The following is a 21520-nucleotide window of genomic DNA, read 5'->3' as shown; positions in this document are numbered from 1 at the left end:
CTCCTTTGGAGATCTGTGCTACAGCAGGAGGAAATACCCAAAAGAATGAATACATTACTACTATACAGTTCCTTCTGATTTAGAGTGAGAAAATTGTTGTAGCCTTTACTTTCTGAAATTTACAGATCTATGCAAGCACCTTCAAATCGCTGTGCAGCTAAGTATGGTTAGTTCATTGCGAATGTCTGGAAATAGTGACAAATCTTCAACTCTAATGGTGGTCATGACATTTACATTGTCTGCTCTCATAACCCTCCCAACTCTTACTTGGCAACAATCGCATCTCCATGTTTAAAATATAACTTTTGTGTGTCGATAAATATTCATATAAAGTGTTTTTTGCAGTCTTAGGTGATCTTAGAGCATAAATATATGCATACTCCCAGTTATCCAGATATCACTTGCAAAGTTATCACTTTTTCCACACATAACTTATATGAGAAAAAGGATTTACGTATTGGCCCAATAGTGGCTTAGAAAATGTTCTTATTTTACAGCGAAGTTCAAAAGATATTGTAGAAATTTACCTGAGGTTCATCTGTAACCAAATGGAATTACCATCTCCATCAGGTTGGCTAGTCCAGAAATATATCACACTTATGATTAAATAAGTTCTGACTTACCAATGCACCCGCCATTATATAAACACCTTTACCAACAGCAATACCAGTAAAGAAATGAGAAATATCATGAAAATGTTGGACCTTTGTGACTTGGTAGATGCAGTGATGCCCTCATTGGTCGAGATCAGTTTTACATCACAAAGCAATGTAGCACCATGTATGGTGATGTCTACATGGCAGCACAAGTGCCAGAGTTCAGAGTGAGAACTGTATCTGAGAGTTATAATAAAAACCATTCTGTTATCTTACGAAATCTGATAATCTAATCTTAAATTAAACATTTACCATTCAAGGTCCTGAAAATGTATTTTACCATGTAAGTCTTGCCAAATAACTCCAAACTAGCATCAACATGGGCCCCAGCATTTTGTTTCAATTTTAGCTTTGTTTTTTTAAAATTTACAAAAGGTGGAGCACTAGATTTCTATTCAAATAGGAAACCTTGTTTGCTCTCCATGGAAAATGTGATAGGCAATGAGGTCAATTTGCAAAAGGAGATCTTGGTCACAAAAACATAAAGAAACTGATATTAGCCTATTCACTTTTTAATTTTTTAATTGAGGAAATGCAGACTCCTCCTCAAGCCTCTTCCAGACAATCTAGACTGTGCGTCTTTGGCCTTTAAGATTGAATTAGACATTCAAAATACTTTCAATGGCATATTACTCTATCATCCACCCAGTACTAAATCCGCATTTCTTGACAAGATTGGTCAACTGTTGGAAGCCAAGGCCGGCGCGTCCAACTTCTCCATCCTAGAAGACCTTAATTTCCATTTGGAGAATATCTCTGACTGTGAAACAGAAGCACTCCTTGACCAAATGGCCAGCATAGGACTTATACAAATTGTAAAAGGGCCAACACACACAGCAGGGCATTGTCTGGACAAGATCTTTTCGGACAATCCCAACCTTGAATTGACCAGTTCACTTCCATAGTATAGTCAGACAATAAAACGATTATGTTTGAAATCTTACTTTCACAAAAATTGTCTGCTAGATACCCAGGTAAGGGGCCATGGAACAAGATAGAAGCAGAGCAATTAGAAACCTTGCTCACTCAATCGTTACAGGAGACTCCCCCTGATTTAGGCCTCGCAGTAGCGAACTATCAGTCCTGGATTGACTCCGCAACCCTGCAATTGGCCCCTCAGGTTAGCCGTCGACGCCCCAGGATTTCACCGTCGGAACCTTGGTTTAATGACTCACTCAGAGCACAAAAACAAATATGCCAAAGACTTGAAAAAAAATGGAGATTACATGACACAAAAACAGAATATACATTGTCCTTTCAAGTCTACAAGAACGTAATCCTGAAGGAAAAGACGTCATACTTTAAAGAAAAAATTGAAGCAGCCATTGGCAGTTTGAACATTATATTTGCCACGGTCAAAAGTCTTTCGAAACTCCAGGATCCACGTGATCATAGAGCTAGCCAGCAATTTTGCAACTCGCTAGCTATGTCATTCCAGCATAAGGTTAAATCAGTCTATGCAATTGATACGCTTCAGGACAATAGTTTGGCCCAGACACTGTCTTTTTTTTTTTTTTGTATTTATTTTTTTGTATTCCTCATATACCAAAAATAAAAAGGGCATTCTAGAAGGGGAATCCCTCCCCCTCTCCCCTAAATTTGCAGGTTCCGATTCCGATGTTTAAAACCCAAGGGGAGAAAGAGAAGGGCTTAACCCCACCAGCATTTTACTGTTTGCTCGGTCCACTCCAACCCAGTCTCACTGAAAGGCCCTTATCGATATTTGAGATTGAGCCCCAACAGTGCCCAGGTGAAAGCATTGGAATACTTTCATCTGTTCCGCCAAGCCACCAGAGCTGCCCAGATCTTTACGCCACTCGAGGCATCACAGGCGATATCGGACTCACTTACAGAGATAACATGTTTCAAACAATCTAGGAAAGTAGGTGCTTTCTCGTTCTTCCAAGCCCTGCATATTTCTCGCCTAGCCAATATCATCACATAAAAAATAAATTTAGACGTCATGTCAACAAGTCGATATTCCTTAACTAGCCCAAACAAAATTATCCTTGGAGTAATTACAAATTGTATATTCAATGCTGCAGCAATAAACTCACTTATTCTAGACCAGTAATTCACAAGCATTGGGCAATCTACAAACATGTGTAGATCATCAGCGGCAAGCAACCTACAACGGGGGCAGCGATGTTCTGAGTTCGTAATACTTGCTAATTTCTTGGGTGAAATTTATACTCTATACAGGGTGAACAAATGATTCCTTTTAAGTGGAGCTGACTTAACCACTGTGTGCAACATTGTAAAGGAATCCACCCACAAGTCATGAAGATTATTATGATCTAAATCAACATCCTCACCCCATATTTTTTTAAGTTCAACGTCTGCCACTCCTTCTTCCTCCATCATGGCCCAATACCAAAAGGCTAACTCTCTTTTCCATGTCCCCTTCCTATTGACTAAATCAAACTTTGAATTTGATGAATAAGACAGCGATGCCATAGTGGACCACCAACCCAATAATTGATAGTGCTTAAACCTGGTAAGTGTTCCCCCTGTCAGCCTAGAAAGAGAGTCCCAATCAATAAGCTGTGAATCCTTTAATAAATCTCTCCAATGTGTTATACCGGCTAACCTCAAAGGGCGAGCTAGTTGGTCCTTTGGCCCAGAGACTGTCTTAACTGAGTAATTTATCCCCCTTATTTCCCACTCAATGCATCCTGGTAATGCCAAAGCTCTCGTCATTTACCACCTTCACCTTAGATCAGGTTATAAAAATGATCTCTGTAGTTAAATCAGGATCTCTCACAGATCCTTGCCCTCCGAGAATCATTCCACTGACCCCAACGATTGTAGCTACATCTCTATTGCCTATCTTTAATCTAGTGTTCACATCAGGATGCTTTCCCACTGAATGGAAAAAAACCTCTATACTGCTACTTTAAACAAAATCCAATTTGGATGTTAATGCCACCCTGAACTATAGGACCTGCTTAAAAAGCTCCCGGTTCTTCTAATTCGGAGAGCCCTGAACTAATGGCCAGTATCGAGACTGCTGTTGCCATCAAAGAAAATAGAAAAGCCCATCAATTTGGAATGAACCACCTTCATCTCCAACAATGTAATTCTTGATCCTCCTCACTATGGATTTCAGGCCCATCACAGCACAGAGCTTGTCCTGGTTATGGCCACTGAAGAGCTCAGACAAACTTGGATGGTGGGGGGAGCAATGAAGACTTGTTGCTTGTGAAGACAGAAGAAGTGTCCGGTGGAATCCCAGCTTGGAATCACAAGAAGGAAGACCTGAAAGCAGAGGGGACAGTGTTCATAGTCACTTGGCAGTGACCCAGGGCCAGGAAGCTGGATGCACACAGTCGTTGGGTGATTTTAGGTAGTTCACGGGTGTCTTGACTCTTCAGCCACGAGGTCCAGGAGGCGTCGACGATGACCAGGAGCTGGATTTGGCGTGTTCCACAAAGTTTTCAGCTTACTGCGGTGTCGACGACCAGATTGGAGCCAACAAGCCTGCCAACAAGCCTTGGTTACAGCAAGTCTCATGGAAAGGATAAAAAGTCAGCGGTGCAGACCAGCAAGGTCTGATGGACTCACCCAGCAAGGGTAAGTCAGGGAAGGCCTGGAGCAATCAGGGGAGCCCTTTTAAATTGTAGGAAAGTCTTCAGGGGACCCACAAGCCAACCAGCAAGGGATCACAAAGACACCTCAGGAGGATCCACACAACAGGGGCCAACGGTCACTCGGGATGGGGTAGGCTTCTGATCTCTGGAGGGATCCCTGACAGAGACTTGGATCACATGTGGCCCAATACACAGGTTCATAGAACGTCGTGAAGGGGTTGCACTCGAACATAGTGCACGGTACCCAGGGATTGCAGTTCCTCTATGACGCCACCTATGGGAGGGTCAGGGGAGTGGGTGGCTACACCCACTTCCCTTTGTATAGTTTTGCGCCAGAGCAGGGGCAGGTAGCCCCTGAGCCGGTTTGAACTGGTGTATGCACAGAGGAGCCTACTGCTCCCCCAGTGCATGACTTCAAAGCACTCTAGGAGTGCACCCACCCAGCCCCAATACACTAAACCCTGTTTGGGAGGTGGTCACACCTCCCTGTGACAGGATAACTATTGTTGGGCCTCCTCCACTGCGAGTTTCGATCATCAGCAGGAGGGCAGCCCAGTGTCTGTGACTGGTGGCATCCATTTTGTGATGCCAGGGCTCTTCAGGTTTCTACCGCGTTTCCACAGTAGGTACATGTCTATCCCTCTAGAAGGGTGGGATCATACTCCCACACCAGTTACTGGTGTGGAGGTATGATTCCAAAGCGTTTGACACCAAACACGACATGTTTTGATGCAGCCATTCCAAAGTTAGCATTACCGCGGGGTTATAATGCACTTAAGAGTATATGGTTTGACCGCATTCATAAACAGCCCCAGAGAATAGACTCTGAGAGCTGCAGAGGGGCCCTGCTCAGGCAGAGGCACCCCCTCACATGGAAACCAAGCACCCTGCCCTCAGGATTGACAGGGCCTGCCTTAGTGGTGACTGATAGGTTTAAATGTGTGTGCAGGGAGAGATATAGTGAACCTATATCTCAGTGAGGAGTGATAGCACCACCTCACCCAGGCTGCAGTAGCAGGCGTGTGGTGTGAGATTTAGTCTGCTTCCCAGGGGTGGCATAATACATGCTTCAGCCCCTGGTAGGCCTGTGAAGTACCTATGCCCTTGGTACCTAAGGTACCATATACTATGGACTAATAAGGCACCACAGTATCCAATCACTAGTGTACCTAATATGCACTCCAAGTTGTTTAGAGAGAACAGAGAGGCTGGGGCTCTGATTAGCAGGGTCCCAGCCAGGCTATTGCCAGAAACCAGTGTAAACATCAGAAAAAAAGTGGGGACAACATAAGAGGCAGATCCTACTCTCCTACAATAATATAACCCACAACTTTCTGCTTTTGAGATCCATGCAGGGCCACATGTTTTAAATGCCATCCTGCTGACATAGTCGTCCATCCTCCCAAAGTTGATAAATACTATTCTGCCAAGCCTGCTCCATTATACAAAGAGATGTTTTGCATTTTTTATGCAATAACAATACAGGACTTCTCCTCCTTTATACCCAGGATCTGTAAGAGAATTGCTCTGTGCATCAGCATTACCCAAAACTGCAACAATTTCTAAAACAACTGATGACACAACTCTTTGAAGTAATCTACACTAAAATACAGTCACTGTAAACTTCCACTCATAGAAACTAGTCCCACTACCAATAACGCATTGAGAGTATCTTTGCCTTTGTAATTGAACAGGGGATTGCTGCCTTCCGGCTAGATTCATGCTGTTCAAATACCACCTATATGCAGTGCCTAATTTGAGGTGATGTTTGCAGGTGAGGCCCACCATCACTCACCTTCTGGGACCCGGGCTTATATTTCATTATCAGACTTTGACCCAGAAGAAGATAGAGAAAGGGAGAAAAGACAGAAAGGATGAAGAAGAATGACTTAGAGCGAAAGCGAGAATTAAAAAAATCCTGCAAGAATGGGATAAAGGGGCAAGGAATGTAGAGTGGTGGATGAAAGAAGCATGAGGTGGAATCAAGACTGAAAATCTTTGGTATTCAGCACCTCTGACGCTCGGTAGAACCATCCATGTGCGTCGAACCAAAACTGTGGGCCAGGGACCTTTATCTTTTACAAATTAAGCACTGCCTACAAACATATATACTTACATGAACACATAAATACATAAATGCCTCAAACTAGACACAATGCAAACCTAGCAGAATAAAGTAAGGACATATTTCAATTGAAGAAGTGTGATTACATTACATTTAACACAGACTGTAGGGTGAAAGTTTACATTTCATACATTTCCTCACCAATTTTTCTCTTTATTGGTAAGACCCTTGCCTCTATTTCAAACCAAGGGCAAATGAAATGAAAACTAGCCACTTTAAAAATTAGCACAATGGCATAGGCTAATTGCATATTTCAAAACCAAACAGTATCCCTTGTGAGATAGCATTTACATCTTTTATACAATATATATTTTTTGCTTCTAGGTAACATATCAATGTCTATACACTGCCTCCGTTGGAGATCTGTGCTAAAGCAGGAGGAAATATCCAATAGCATAAATATATTACTGCTCAAAATTTACGTCTGATTTAGAGTGGGATATTTGTTGGTGCATATGCTTTCCGAAGTTTACAGATCTATTTAAGCATCTTCAAGTTCCAATGAGTGCAGGTATGGCTAGTGCGTTGCAAATGTCTAGAAATAGTCACAAATCCTCAACTCTAATGATGGTTATACCATTTATTTACACCATCCAATCTCGAGAGTTTCCCTTGGCTACAACCATTTCCCCACGTTTAAATGGAACTTTTGATTGTAGATAATTCCACCCATAATGTGGATTTTGCAGTCTTAGGTGACCTGAGGGCATGACAAATATGCGTAGCATCCCTTATCAAGATATTTGTTTGCATTTTGTCACCTTTTCCAAAGCATAGCTCATATGGGGGAAAGGATTTAGGAACTGGGTTAATAATTCTCTCTTAGAAAAGGTCTCAGTTGATAACACAAGGCAATTCCAATGAGGAAATGAGGCAGATCATGAGAATCATGGACCCTTGTGACACTAAGGATGCAGTAAGGCCCTCATTGTTATGGGTCTGTTTTACATTACAAAGGAAAGTGGCACCATATATGCTGGTGTGTCTCCATGGCAACAGTATTTCAGAGTAGAAACCTTTCTGTATAAGCATCCGGTGTTAACAGTACACAATTAATCCTAGCTATCTCAGAGGGTCTGATAATCTGATTTGAAATAAAACATTTCTCAATCAAGGTATTGAAAATGTACCATGTAAGAGTTTTCAACTAACTCCAAGCAATCATCATCAAGGGCCGATATTATTCATTTAAATCATTCCCCAAAATATTGGTTGAATTTTAGCCCTGTTTTTTTTACCAACAAAAGGTTTTAGATGAGGTAAAACACCAGACTTGTATTCAAATAGAAAACATTATTTGCCTTATGGAAAATATGGCAGTCAGCGAGGCCAATTTGGAGAAGGAAAACTTGGTCGCAAAAAAGTTTAGAAACAGATCTTTGCCTATTCACAAAATTAACATAGATTCTGAAATAAATGATAAAGTATACAACTGAGTATACTGTCAGACTTCACTAGACTTTTATTGAAAGAGAGTGCAATCTTTTCCCTACAGATGAAAACTTGGGATCCATCATTAATATTCAGATCCTCGCAAATGATTGAGCAGTGAAAGAGTACGTGCTCAGCTGTTACCAGAAGACTCTAAAACCCCTCCTCAATTGAGTGCCCAATGAAGCTGCCTCAACAGTTAAAAGAGCTTCGTTTACATACTAATTAATGATGGCACTACACAAACGCGGACTACATAAAGGAATCACAGCATGTAGCTGGAGTATCTGCTAGTTGTGAGAAGTGCAGAACTGTAAGGACACAGAGGGGGTGGAGGAAAGGAACCCGATTCCTATCTAGGCCGAACTTATCTGCCAGGGGTATCTAGCAGGAGCATAAACTAGAAAATCAGACCAAATTAGTGCGAAATCAGTATGTGTGCCCTGATCCCTGTCTCCCAGTCACTTTCTAACGCCAGTGTCCCTTTACTGCCCGCCGTGGCTGCTCCTCTATTCATTCCAGTTCTTCTGTGCATGCTGCTGCCATTCCCTCATCGTCCATTGTGCAGCCACTTTCCCTGTGCCTCAGTTGTCCTCCATTGCTGCTAATGCCCCCTACCTCCTTTCCCCTGTCCCTTTTTTTATCCCTGGACTGTTGTGCTGCCACTGGCCCTGTACTGCCACTACCCTTTTTTGCTGCCTCTGTCTATGACCACTCCACTCTGCCCCCTTTCTCTGTGGGAATACCCCTGCCATCGCCATCCCTATTCTGCTGTCCTGCCACCGCGCCTGTGCCGAACCGGGCTCCTTTGCTGACCCTGACCTTATCTCTTCCATGTGCCCCACTTCTTCGTGTACATGCCCCTGCCCTCTTTCCATCATCTATTGTGCTGTCACTGCCCCTGTGCTGCCACTGCCCTCCGTTGCTGCCCCTGCCCCCTCCTCCTCATTCTCTATGTGCGTGCCCCTGCCCTGCTTTCCTAGTCCATTGTGTTACCAACTGCCCCTGTGCTGTTCTGCTCTCAATTGCTGACCCTGACCCACTTCCCTTTCCACCCTCATTCTGCATGTGCATGCTCCTGCTCCCCTCCCTCGTCCAATGTGCTGCCGTCGCTCCAATGCTGCCACTGCACTCCATTGCCCCCCCCGCCCCTTCATACCCGACCCGCCTGTTTGCCTTGCATGTGCCTCTGCCTCATTCCTTCCGGGTCTCTTGTGCTGCCGATGCCCCACACCTGCCACAGCCCTCCATTCCTCACCCTGACCCACTCTTGGCCCCCTTGCCCACTGTGTTGCCACTGTCCCTGTGCTTCGCCCTCCGTTGGTGCACCTGCCACCTTCCAATCGTTCTCATTGTTTAACTATTACTTTACTCTGGTTGTTGTTTCATGACCTGGGAAGCAATCATGGGTTTGTTGTGTTGCTAATCTAATATGTGTGACATTACTGTGCTGTGCTCTTTAAATAATTACTCAAGACATTTTAGAAAACGCTGTTATTTTATTTAAAGTGCCATTGATAAACAAGCACTGTCTAAAGTGACCAGTCGAAACGCTCCAATGTTTTTGTTGTATAACAAACGAGTCCGCTTGAAACTGGCAAAGGCACGTCTTAAGTTAGTTTCTTCAGTGCTCACTTTATATAATATAAACCACAATTTTCTGGTTTTGAGATCCATGCAGGGCAATAGGTTTTAAGTGCCATCCAGCTGACAGAATCATCCACCCTCCCCAAGTTGATAAATACCATTCTGCCAAATCTGCTCCATTATGCAAACAGATGTTTTGTATTTTTCAGTTAGAAAACAGAACTTCTCTACCTTTGCACCCAGGATCTTGAAGGGCAATGCCATATGCATCAGCACCATCCAAAACTGCATCAATTTCATAAATAGCTGATGACACAACTTGTTAAAGAAATCTAAACCACAATCCATTACCACACTCTTTTCACTTATAGAAACCAGCCATCCCTCCAATAACACATGGAAAGTATCTTTGTATTTCACTTTGTACATAGGATTGCTGTCTGTTTGGCTAGTTTTGCGCTGTTCAAATACCATCTACATACAGGGCTTAATTTGAGCTGATGGTTGCAGGTGTGGCTCAACATCACTCACTTTTCGGGAACCTGACATATTTCATGATCAGACTTTGATCAAGAACAAAATAGAGAAAGAGAGAAAGAAGGAGGAAGAGAAAGGTTGAAAATGAGTAGCGAAGGGAGAAAGTGGGAATTGAGAAGAACCTGCAAAAGTGAGACAAAGGGGTAAGGAATGTAGAGTGGTGGATGAAAGTAGCATGAAATTTAATCAAGGCTAGAAAGCCTTGGTATTCGGCATCCCTGATGTTTGGGAACACTGGCGTGCGTCTAATCAAAACTGTGGGCCCTGGCACTTATTCATTTACATATTAAGCATTGCCTGCACACATCCATACATACCTAAACACATATACACATTCAAATATGCCTCAACCGAGACAATGCAGGCAGGTATGGTAGAGCAAAATAAGGGCATGTTTCAACTGAATAAACATCATCACATTAAGTTTAACACAGATTGGAGGGCGCAGTTTTGCAATTCATAAATCTCCTTATTAATTGTGCTTAAATTGGAAAGACACATGTTTCTATTTCAAAGCAAGGCCAAATGAAATTAAACTTAGCCTTGTTACAAATTAGCACAGTGAGATAGGCTAATTGCATATTTCAAAATCAAACAGTATTCCTTGTGAGATAAGATTTACATCTTTTATACAATATATTTTTTGCTTATAGGTAAAATTTCAATGCCTATACACTGCCTCCTTTGGAGATCTGTGCTACAGCAGGAGGAAATACCCAAAAGAATGAATACATTACTACTATACATTTCCTTCTGATTTAGAGTGAGAAAATTGTTGTAGCCTTTACTTTCTGAAATTTACAGATCTATTCAAGCACCTTCAAATCGCTGTGCAGCTAAGTATGGTTAGTTCATTGCGAATGTCTGGAAATAGTGACAAATCTTCAACTCTAATGGTGGTCATGCCATTTACATTGTCTGCTCTCATAAACCTCGCAACTCTTACTTGGCAACAATCACATCTCCATGTTTAAAATATAACTTTTGTGTGTCGATAAATATTCAAATAAAGTGTTTTTTGCAGTGTTAGGAGATTTTAGAGCATAAATATATGCATACTCCCAGTTATCCAGATATCACTTGCAAAGTTATCACTTTTTCCACACATAACTTATATGAGAAAAAGGATTTACCTATTGGCCCAATAGTGGCTTAGAAAATGTTCCTATTTTACAGCGAAGTTCAAAAGATATTGTAGAAATTTACCTGAGGTTCATCTGTAACCAAATGGAATTACCATCTCCATAAGGTTGGCTAGTCCAGAAATATATCACACTTATGATTAAATAAGTTCTGACTTACCAATGCACCCGCCATTATATAAACACCTTTACCGACAGCAATACCAGTAAAGAAATGAGAAATATCATGAGAATGTTGGACCTTTGTGACTTGGTAGATGCAGTGAGGCCCTCATTGGTCGAGATCAGTTTTACATCACAAAGCAATGTAGCACCATGTATGGTGATGTCTACATGGCAACACAAGTGCCAGAGTTCAGAGTGAGAACTGTATCTGAGAGTTATAATAAAAACCATTCTGTTATCTTACGAAATCTGATAATCTAATCTTAAATAAAACATTTACCATTCAAGGTCCTGAAAATGTATTTTACCATGTAAGTCTTGCCAAATAACTCCAAACTAGCATCAACATGGGCCCCAGCATTTTGTTTCAATTTTAGCCTTGTTTTTTTTAAATTTACAAAAGCTAGAGCACTAGATTTCTATTCAAATAGGAAACCTTGTTTGCTCTCTATGGAAAATGTGATAGGCAATGAGGTCAATTTGCAAAAGGAGATCTTGGTCACAAAAACATTAAGAAACTGATATTAGCCTATTCACTTTTTTATTTTTTAATTGAGGAAATGCAGACTCCTCCTCAAGCCTCTTCCAGACAATCTAGACTGTGCGGCTTTGGCCATTAAGATTGAATTAGACATTCAAAATACTTTCAATGGCATATTACTCTATCATCCACCCAGTACTAAATCCGCATTTCTTGACAAGATTGGTCAACTGTTGGAAGCCAAGGCCGGCGCGTCCAACTTCTCCATCCTAGGAGACCTTAATTTCCATTTGGAGAATATCTCTGACTGTGAAACAGAAGCACTCCTTGACCAAATGGCCAGCATAGGACTTATACAAATTGTAAAAGGGGCAACACACACAGCAGGGCATTGTCTGGACAAGATCTTTTCGGACAATCCCAACCTTGAATTGACCAGTTCATTTCCATAGTATAGTCAGACCATAAAACGATTATGTTTGAAATCTTACTTTCACGAAAATTGTCTGCTAGATACCTAGGTAAGGGGCCATGGAACAAGATAGAAGCAGAGCAATTAGAAACCTTGCTCACTCAATCGTTACAGGAGACTCCCCCTGATTTAGGCCTCCCAGTAGCGAACTATCAGTCCTGGATTGACTCCGCAACCCTGCAATTGGCCCCTCAGGTTAGCCGTCGACGCCCCAGGATTTCACCGTCGGAACCTTGGTTTAACTGCTCACTCAGAGCACAAAAACAAATATGCCAAAGACTTGAAAAAAATGGAGATTAGATGACACAAAAACAGAATATACATTGTCCTTTCAAGTCTACAAGAACGTAATCCTGAAGGAAAAGACGTCATAATTTAAAGAAAAAATTGAAGCAGCCATTGGCAGTTTGAACATTATATTTGCCACGGTCAAAAGTCTTTCGAAACTCCAGGATCCACGTGATCATAGAGCTAGCCAGCAATTTTGCAACTCGCTAGCTATGTCATTCCAGCATAAGGTTAAATCAGTCTATGCAATTGATACGCTTCAGGACAATAGTTTGGCCCAGACACTGTCTTTTTTTTTTTTTTTTGTAATTATTTTTTTGTATTCCTCATATACCAAAAATAAAAAGGGCATTCTAGATGGGGAGTCCCTCCCCCTCTCCCCTAAATTTGCAGGTTCCGATTCCGATGTTTAAAACCCAAGGGGAGAAAGAGAAGGGCATAACCCCACCAGCATTTTACTGTTTGCTCGGTCCACTCCAACCCAGTCTCACTGAAAGGCCCTTATCGATATTGGAGATTGAGCCCCAACAGTGCCCAGGTGAAAGCATCGGAATACCTTCATCTGTTCCGTCAAGCCACCAGAGCTGCCCAGATCTTTACGCCACTCGAGGCATCACAGGCGATATCAGACTCACTTACAGAGATTACATGTTTCAAACAATCTAGGAAAGTAGGTGCTTTCTCGTTCTTCCAAGCCCTGCATATTTCTCGCCTAGCCAATATCATCACATAAAAAATAAATTTAGACGTCATGTCAACAAGTCGATATTCCTTAACTTGCCCAAACAAAATTATCCTTGGAGTAATTACAAATTGTATATTCAATACTGCAGCAATAAACTCACTTATTCTAGACCAGTAATTCACAAGCATTGGGCAATCTACAAACATGTGTAGATCATCAGCGGCAAGGAACCTACAACGGGGGCAGCGATGTTCTGAGTTCGTAATACTTGCTAATTTCTTGGGTGAAATGTATACTCTATACAGGGTGAACAAATGATTCCTTTTAAGTGGAGCTGACTTAACCACTGTGTGCAACATTGTAAAGGAATCCACCCACAAGTCATGAAGATTATTATGATCTAAATCAACATCCTCACCCCATATTTTTTTAAGTTCAACGTCTGCCACTCCTTCTTCCTCCATCATGGCCTAATACCAAAAGGCTAACTCTCTTTTCCATGTCCCCTTCCCATTGACTAAATCAAACTTTGAATTTGATGAACAAGACAGCGATGCCATAGTGGACCACCAACCCAATAATTGATAGTGCTTAAACCTGGTAAGTGTTCCCCCTGTCAGCCTAGAAAGAGAGTCCCAATCAATAAGCTGTGAATCCTTTAATAAATCTCTCCAATGTGTTAAACCGGCTGTTAGACCTGTCTGCTTCTGAGAGTCCCCTCACACCATGATTTATTTTGTTCCCCCGTGCCTCCTAAAATTTGTCGCTTTTTATTTGTCTACCAGGACCTTTTTGTGTGTTGTCCCATGGGGCTAGATGCTCCTTGACGCTCAGTTGCTCACCAAGTTCCTGGCACCTATGTACAAGGCGCCTGACGGAACCGGTGGCATTACACACTGAGGTTGTCAACCCTAAAATCGTGGACACCATTGTCCCCTATGAGAGTGACTCCCATTGGAGTCCTTCTGACCTCTGACCCTTTGGAGGTTTTGGCGCACTCTGTTTAACCTGCAAACCTGACAGGAATCCCCTCAGAAGTTGCAAGTACACAAAATGGCTGCCTTAGGAAGCCCAGTATGGTGGCTCCTAATGACCAAAAAGACACCTTGGAAGGGCCATGTCATTGACACAGCCAGGGAAGGTTCTAGAACCTTCTGGCTCGTGCTGGCACCCCAGGGCACTGGCTATAAAAGGCCCAGTCCCTGGCGGCCATGATGAGAAAAAGTGGAGAAGAGAAGAAACATAGAAGAGGACTTGACACCAGATTGACACCTGCCCTGTTCCCCCCCCCCTGAGGCAGCTGATAGCGCAGGCAGAAGTACAGCCGAGGTTGTTGGCGTGGACCCTGACTGGCGTTCCAGTCAGAAGCGCGAGCAGTGACCTCTCGCCTTCAGCGCCTGGCCAGCGAGTGCCCAATTGCCCCTCAGAGACTTTGGCCTTAGTTAGAGCCTCCCCGCCTCCCCCAGTGGTGAGATCGCGACTGCGACCCTTGACAGGGCCCCTTCAACTTAAGTGCCTCCTGGCGGGCGTTCGGACGTCTCCGAACCCACCGCCGTCGAAGCGCTGATCGTGGACAGAAGGTGAGGTGCTGCGCTGGGGCGGGGAAAGGCTGGCCTTCATTTGTGCGAGAGTACCGTCTCTGCCCTGCCCGAGTGACTTGGGGACTGTTGTTGTGGGCGGGAGCCCCCCCATGAGTGAGATCGGAGGGAGGATCGCGGAGCCCCTGGAACCCCCCTTCGCCCTTGGGAGAAGGGCCATACTGACTGGAGCGCTTACTGGCGCCGCTAAAGTGAGGTGGGACCGTCTCTTCCCCTGAAGTTGCCGCATTGTTCCGGGACTGAGGTGCGGCTCCAATTTTGAACTGTGCGCGCAGGTAGTTTGACCCCTCCGGCAGCCCGTTCGACGGTCTGAGGACTCGTGAACTGAAGCCGCCTTCGGAGACCCCGCCTGCGTTGACAGAAGCGCACAGACTTCTCCGGCCGCAGTAGTATTAAACCGGCTGGCCGCGGAGTGTAATTGCCGTAGTCATTGTATGTCTTTATCTTCCAGATACACGCGCAATATGCTTTAAGTGCAACTAAAGGATTATCACGAGTATCTTGTGCCCAGAGAGCCCGAACCCGTGAACACTTCAAAAACTGTAAGAGCGCGCATTCCGCATTAAATGGCAATCTAAATGTGTTTACCCTGAAAGTGATCAATTGGTGGCAGCGATACCAGTATGACCCTGAGATATTTATGTGAAACGATCGGTATCTAACTTGCTATGCAACTGTGATGTTTTGCTGATATTTATTCCAGTCATTGCTGATATTTATTCCAAATGTATTGAATCCTGATATTTATCCAGTATATTTATTTATTAGAGTCCAACCATTTATTCCTACGCAACCAGTACACAGCTAATCAAACCCATGTAAGAAAGGTGAATGTGATTAACTAATTGAACTTCTTCCAACCCAGAGAACTTTTACATAAACGAAACGTATTTTTCTATAACAGTGGTGTGGTGTCCTTCTTTTTATGTGGTGTGCAGGGAGTTATTATTTGGTCATAGCCGGCTTAACACAACAGCCTTCTACCGCCTTGTCACTCGAGCCAAGCTACCCCCCTTTGTGCTGGGCTTGCCCATCGCAGGTCCAACATAAAATTGGTGGCAGCGGTTGGGATTACGAGCCGTGCTGTTGTGAACCTCATAATAATTCAGTGTGCATCACAGGTACACACCCGGAGTATTCTCCCAGCGGCCTTCTAATTCTGTGATTTTGTTTTTTTTAAATTCTTTCCTGGAGGTGGGTGGAGGTGATCCTCAGAGGAAGTTCCTATCTTCATAACCTACTTCGGGGTGGTGGTCCACCCTTTCAACTGACAAAAATGGAATTCAAAATGTCAGAGCTGGAGACCTATACTGTGGCACAGCTCAGGGAGTTCTGTCAGGAAAGGGGAGTGTTCGTTAGGCAAGGAGCCAAGAGAGAGGAGCTCCGTACTAGTCTGCGAGCCTGGGTGGAAGCACACACGGAGGGAACGGTAGAGGAGGAGGAATCAGACAGGGAAACTGTCAGGGAGATGATTACAGAATGTCCCCTGGGGGTGGGTGCGATGTCTATCAGCCCCAAGGTAGCCTCACGGGAGGGCAGTAGTGTGTCATCAAGAGGGTTATCAGAAACCGAGTTAGCCGACAGGAGAGAGGAAAGACAGTTAAGGTGGGAGTTGGCCAAGCTGGAGATGGAAGGGAGGAGGATGGAACATGAGTTCAAGTTACGAGAACTCGACCTCAAGACCATTAACAATACTCCGGGGGGTGTCGAGTCCAAGGAAATTGCCAGGGAGCCCAGGCCCCATTTACCAAAGGACGTAGTCGCCAGTTATTCCGCTGGGGATGACGTAGCCAAGTGGCTGGCAGCCTATGAGGTCTCCTTAAGAGCCCATGGGATCCATGAGAAGCACTGGGGTGGGGGATTGTACCGGTACATGCCTCCGACAGGAAGGGATGCCCTATTGGCCCTAGATCGGGAGGAACAGGTAGACTAACCCGCCATGAAGGTGGCACTCATTAGGAAGTTTGGGTTGACCCCGGAGAAATACCGGCAAAGGTTTAGGGGTAGCCACAAGCTGAGCTCACAAAATTGGGTTGACTTCCTGGATTTTGCCAAGAAAGCCCTGGAAGGGTGGGTCCAAGGTAGTGAGGTGGAGGACTATCAAGGGTTGTATGACTTAATCCTCAAGGAGCATCTACTCGAGAAATGCCTTCCCGAGCTGAGGCAACACCTGGTAGACAGCAAACTTACTTGCCCCCGTAAGCTTGCTGAGGAGGCGGACATTTGGGCAAGTACCCGAGTGTCCACGAAGGGGACTGGAGGAGATTCTCAGAAGTCCGGACAGGGCGCTCCCCTAAGGAAAGAGGGGGGATATAACAAGAAACAGGAGTTCTCCAAAGGCCCCCAAAATAACTTTAAGGGGAAAAACACCTTTTCCAACTCTAAGGCTAACCCGCAGAAGAACCCTAACCCTGGCCAGAGACAGCAGCCAAGGGCTGTCCATTGCTTTGAGTGCGGTGGTATTGGACATTACAAAGGAGACCCGAAATGCCCAAAGAGACCACCCCCTCCCGCTGGAGGAAAGGCCCCGGGAGTCGCTAGTGTAGCGCTCGGGGAGGAGATGCCCTTAAGTGAGGGAAGGGAGTGGGCGGGAGTCACCTTAGTGTCCCTGGGTGATCGGGAGATGGTTCCAAAGATCCAGGTGCCCTCGAATACTACCAAGTATGGGCAGTGGGTCACCATCAATTGCCATAGAGGGGAAGCTCTGAGAGATACAGGAGCCAGTGTGACTATGGTAAGGAGTCAACTGGTGTCCTCGGAGCAGGTGGTTCCGGGCGTACTTCATCCAGCCGCACTGGCTGACGGCAGAATGGGCCACTATCCTGTGGCCGAGGTTCCCTTTGAGTGGGGAGGGGTTGCAGGTCCACTTCGAGTCGCCGTAAGCCCCGCCGTGCCAGTCGATTGTTTGCTGGGCAATGATATGGAGCACAATGCTTGGAAGGAGGTGGAATACCGGACCCATTCGGAGATGCTGGGTACACCTGATTGGGCCTGTGTGAGTACCAGGTCGGCAACTGCTCGGGAGGAGAAGTCGCAGGGGTCGGAGTCTGGAACAATGGCCCACCCCGTAGCTGCTGATGAGGGAGCGTGCCGAGGACAGGAGGAGCCTGCCTCGACGTCCGTGCCCCGTGAGACGGATTGGCCACCTACGGAGGTGGACCCGGAGTCCACAGAGGAGGAGAACTTACCTATCCCCGCTGATTGGCGAGTGGAGGGAGGTCCGTCCAGGGAGGAACTGAGCAGGGGACAAAGGGAATGTCCCACCCTCAAGGGTCTGAGGCAACAGGCTGAAGCCCAAGCAGCGGGTAACGAGTCTGGGAACTATTGTAATTACTGGGAGGATGGCCTCCTCTACAGTGAACCCAGGGCGCCAGTGCACGGATTGTCACGGGCCCTGGTAGTCCCACAGTGTTACCGAGCCTTCCTGTTAGAGTTGGCTCATGAGATTCCCTTGGCAGGACACTTGGGTCAGGACAAGACCTTTGCCAGGCTGGTCCCCCACTTTTATTGGCCTCGAATGAGGGTGGCGTCCGACGCATATTGTCGGTCGTGTGTGTCATGCCAAGCCAGTGGGAAAACAGGGACGAAGCTGAAGGCTCCCCTGGAACCACTTCCCGTCGTTGGCACCCCCTTTGAAAGGGTGGGCATCGACATTGCTGGGCCCTTAGATCCACCGACAACATCCGGTCACAGGTTTATCCTGGTACTGGTGGATCATGCCACAAGGTATCCAGAGGCAATTCCTCTGAGAACCATCACTGCACCGGTGGTGGCAAAGGCCCTGATGGGGATCTTTACCCGAGTGGGTTTCCCCAAGGAAGTTGTGTCTGATAGGGGGGGCCAACTTCATGTCAGCATACATGCGGGCAATGTGGAAGGAGTGTGGAGTGACCTACCGGTTCACCACTCCTTATCACCCACAGGCCAATGGCCTTGTGGAAAGGTTCAACTAGACGTTGAAGGGTATGATCAGAAGTCTACCCGAAAGCCTGCGGAGGAAATGGGACGTCCTCCTACCCTGCTTACTTTTTTCCTACAGGGAAGTGCCACAGAAGGGAGTGGGCTTTAGCCCCTTCGAGCTTCTGTATGGGCACCCTGTACGTGGACTTCTCAGCCTGGTGAGGGACTCATGGGAAAAGTCTCCCCGGAAAGTTCCCCAGGACGTGGTGAGCTATATGCTGGCCTTCCGGAGCCAAATGGCTAAGTTGTGGAAGCAAGCTTCTGACAACTTGGAAGCCAGCCAGGCAGTGATGAAAGCGTGGTATGACCACAACGCTCACCCAGTGGAGCTGGAGCCTGGACAGAAGGTGTGGGTAATGGAACCGGGAGAGCTAAGCGCTCTTCAGGACCGTTGGACAGGCCCATATAAGGTATTGGAAAAGATGGGCAAGTCTACCTACCTGGTGGACGTCAAGACCCCACGGCATCCACGTCAGGTGCTGCATGCCAATCGCCTCAAGCCCCACTATGAGAGGCCCGAAGTCATGTTGATCCTGGTGACTGATGGATCGGAGGAAGATGACACTGAGCCTCTCCCCGACCTGTTGGCGTCTCAAGAAAAGGATGGGTCATTGGAGGGAGTGAAACTCTCACCATCCCTAACTCCGAAGCAGCAAGAGGAATGCCGCCAGGTTCTGGGGTCATTCTCTCCTCTGTTCTCCCTTGTCCCGGGTAAGACCCATCTGTGTGTTCATGACGTGGACACCGGCGACAGCCCACCTGTGAAGTCTAAGTCTTACCGGCTGTCGGACAAGGTGAAGGCCAGCATCCGAAGTGAAGTAGCTAAGATGCTGGAGCTCGGAGTTATTGAACCTTCAAATAGCCCTTGGTCTAGCACGGTGGTTTTAGTTCCTAAAGCTGCACCACCTGGCACCACGCCAGAATTGCAATTCTGCGTGGACTATCGAGGACTTAATTCGGTCACGAAGACCGATGCTCATCCGATCCCTCGGGCGGATGAACTAATTGACCGGTTGGGAGCTGCCCAATATCTGAGTACCATTGACCTCACAGCAGGGTACTGGCAGATTCCTATGACTGGTGGAGCGAGGGAAAGGTCAGCCTTCTCCACACCTGATGGACACTACCAGTTCTGTGTGATGCCCTTTGGGCTCAAGAACGCTCCTGCAACCTTCCAGCGGCTGGTGAACATGATCCTCACTGGGAAGGAATCCTTCTCTGCTGCTTACCTTGACAACATTGCTGTCTTCAGTAGCAGTTGGGAGGATCACTTGCAGCACCTGCAAGACGTTCTCCAGGCCCTGGAACAAGCTGGTCTGATGATCAAGGCCAGCAAGTGTCAGATTGGGCAGGGGTCGGTGGTGTACTTAGGTCACTTGGTGGGCCGGGGAACGGTGCAACCCCTTCAGGCAAAGATTGAGGCAATCGTGGCCTGGGAACCCCCCAAGACCCAGACTGAGGTCCCAGCCTTCCTGGGCCTCACAGGTTACTACAGACGGTTCGTGAAGGGGTATGGCACTATCGTGGCTCCCCTTACTGAACTCACGGCCAAGAAGCAACCCAGGAGAGTCATCTGGACCGAGGCTTGCCAACGAGCCTTCGACACTCTGAAACAGGCATTGTGCAACGCTCCAGTTTTGAAGGCTCCAGACTTCTCGAAGGAGTTCATTGTCCAGACAGATGCATCCGACATTGGTATTGGGGCGGTGCTATCGCAACTCAATGAAGAGGGTCTGGATCAGCCCGTGATTTTCCTGTCACGGAGACTACTTCCCAGGGAACAGAGATGGAGTACCATTGAGCGGGAAGCCTTTGCGGTGGTCTGGGCACTGAAGAAGCTGCGACCATACCTGTTTGGTTCGCACTTCCTGGTTCAGACAGACCACCGACCCCTTCGTTGGCTCATGCAGATGAAGGGGGAAAACCCAAAACTGTTGAGGTGGTCTATCTCCCTACAGGGAATGGACTTTCGGGTGGAATATCGGCCCGGAGCTGACCACGCCAATGCAGACGGTCTCTCCAGGTATTTCCGCCTTAGTGTTGAGGACTCCCAAGGGGTTGGGTAGCTCTCCCCACTTTCAGCTGGGGGGGACGCGTGTTAGACCTGTCTGCTACTGAGAGTCCCCTCACACCATGATTTATTTTGTTCCCCCGTGCCTCCTAAAATTTGTCGCTTTTTATTTGTCTACCAGGACCTTTTTGTGTGTTGTCCCATGGGGCTAGATGCTCCTTGACCCTCAGTTGCTCACCAAGTTCCTGGCACCTATGTACAAGGCGCCTGACGGAACCAGTGGCATTACACACTGAGGTTGTCAACCCTAAAATGGTGGACACCATTGTCCCCTATGAGAGTGACTCCCATTGGAGTCCTTCTGACCTCTGACCCTTTGGAGGTTTTGGCGCACTCTGTGTAACCTGCAAACCTGACAGGAATCCCCTCAGAAGTTACAAGTACACAAAATGGCTGCCTTAGGAAGCCCAGTATGGTGGCTCCTAATGACCAAAAAGACACCTTGGAAGGGCCATGTCATTGACACAGCCAGGGAAGGTTCTAGAACCTTCTGGCTCGTGCTGGCACCCCAGGGCACTGGCTATAAAAGGCCCAGTCCCTGGCGGCCATGATGAGAAAATGTGGAGAAGAGAAGAAACATAGAAGAGGACTTGACACCAGATTGACACCTGCCCTGTTCCCCCCCCCCCGAGGCAGCTGATAGCGCAGGCAGAAGTACAGCCGAGGTTGTTGGCGTGGACCCTGACTGGCGTTCCAGTCAGAAGCGCGAGCAGTGTCCTCTCGCCTTCAGCG

This window comes from Triturus cristatus, chromosome 2_1, assembly GCF_964204655.1.
Source record: "Triturus cristatus chromosome 2_1, aTriCri1.1, whole genome shotgun sequence".
Classification (NCBI taxonomy): Eukaryota; Metazoa; Chordata; class Amphibia; order Caudata; family Salamandridae; genus Triturus; species Triturus cristatus.
The sequence above is the reverse complement of the archived record's forward strand: the minus strand, read 5'-3'. Positions refer to the sequence as shown.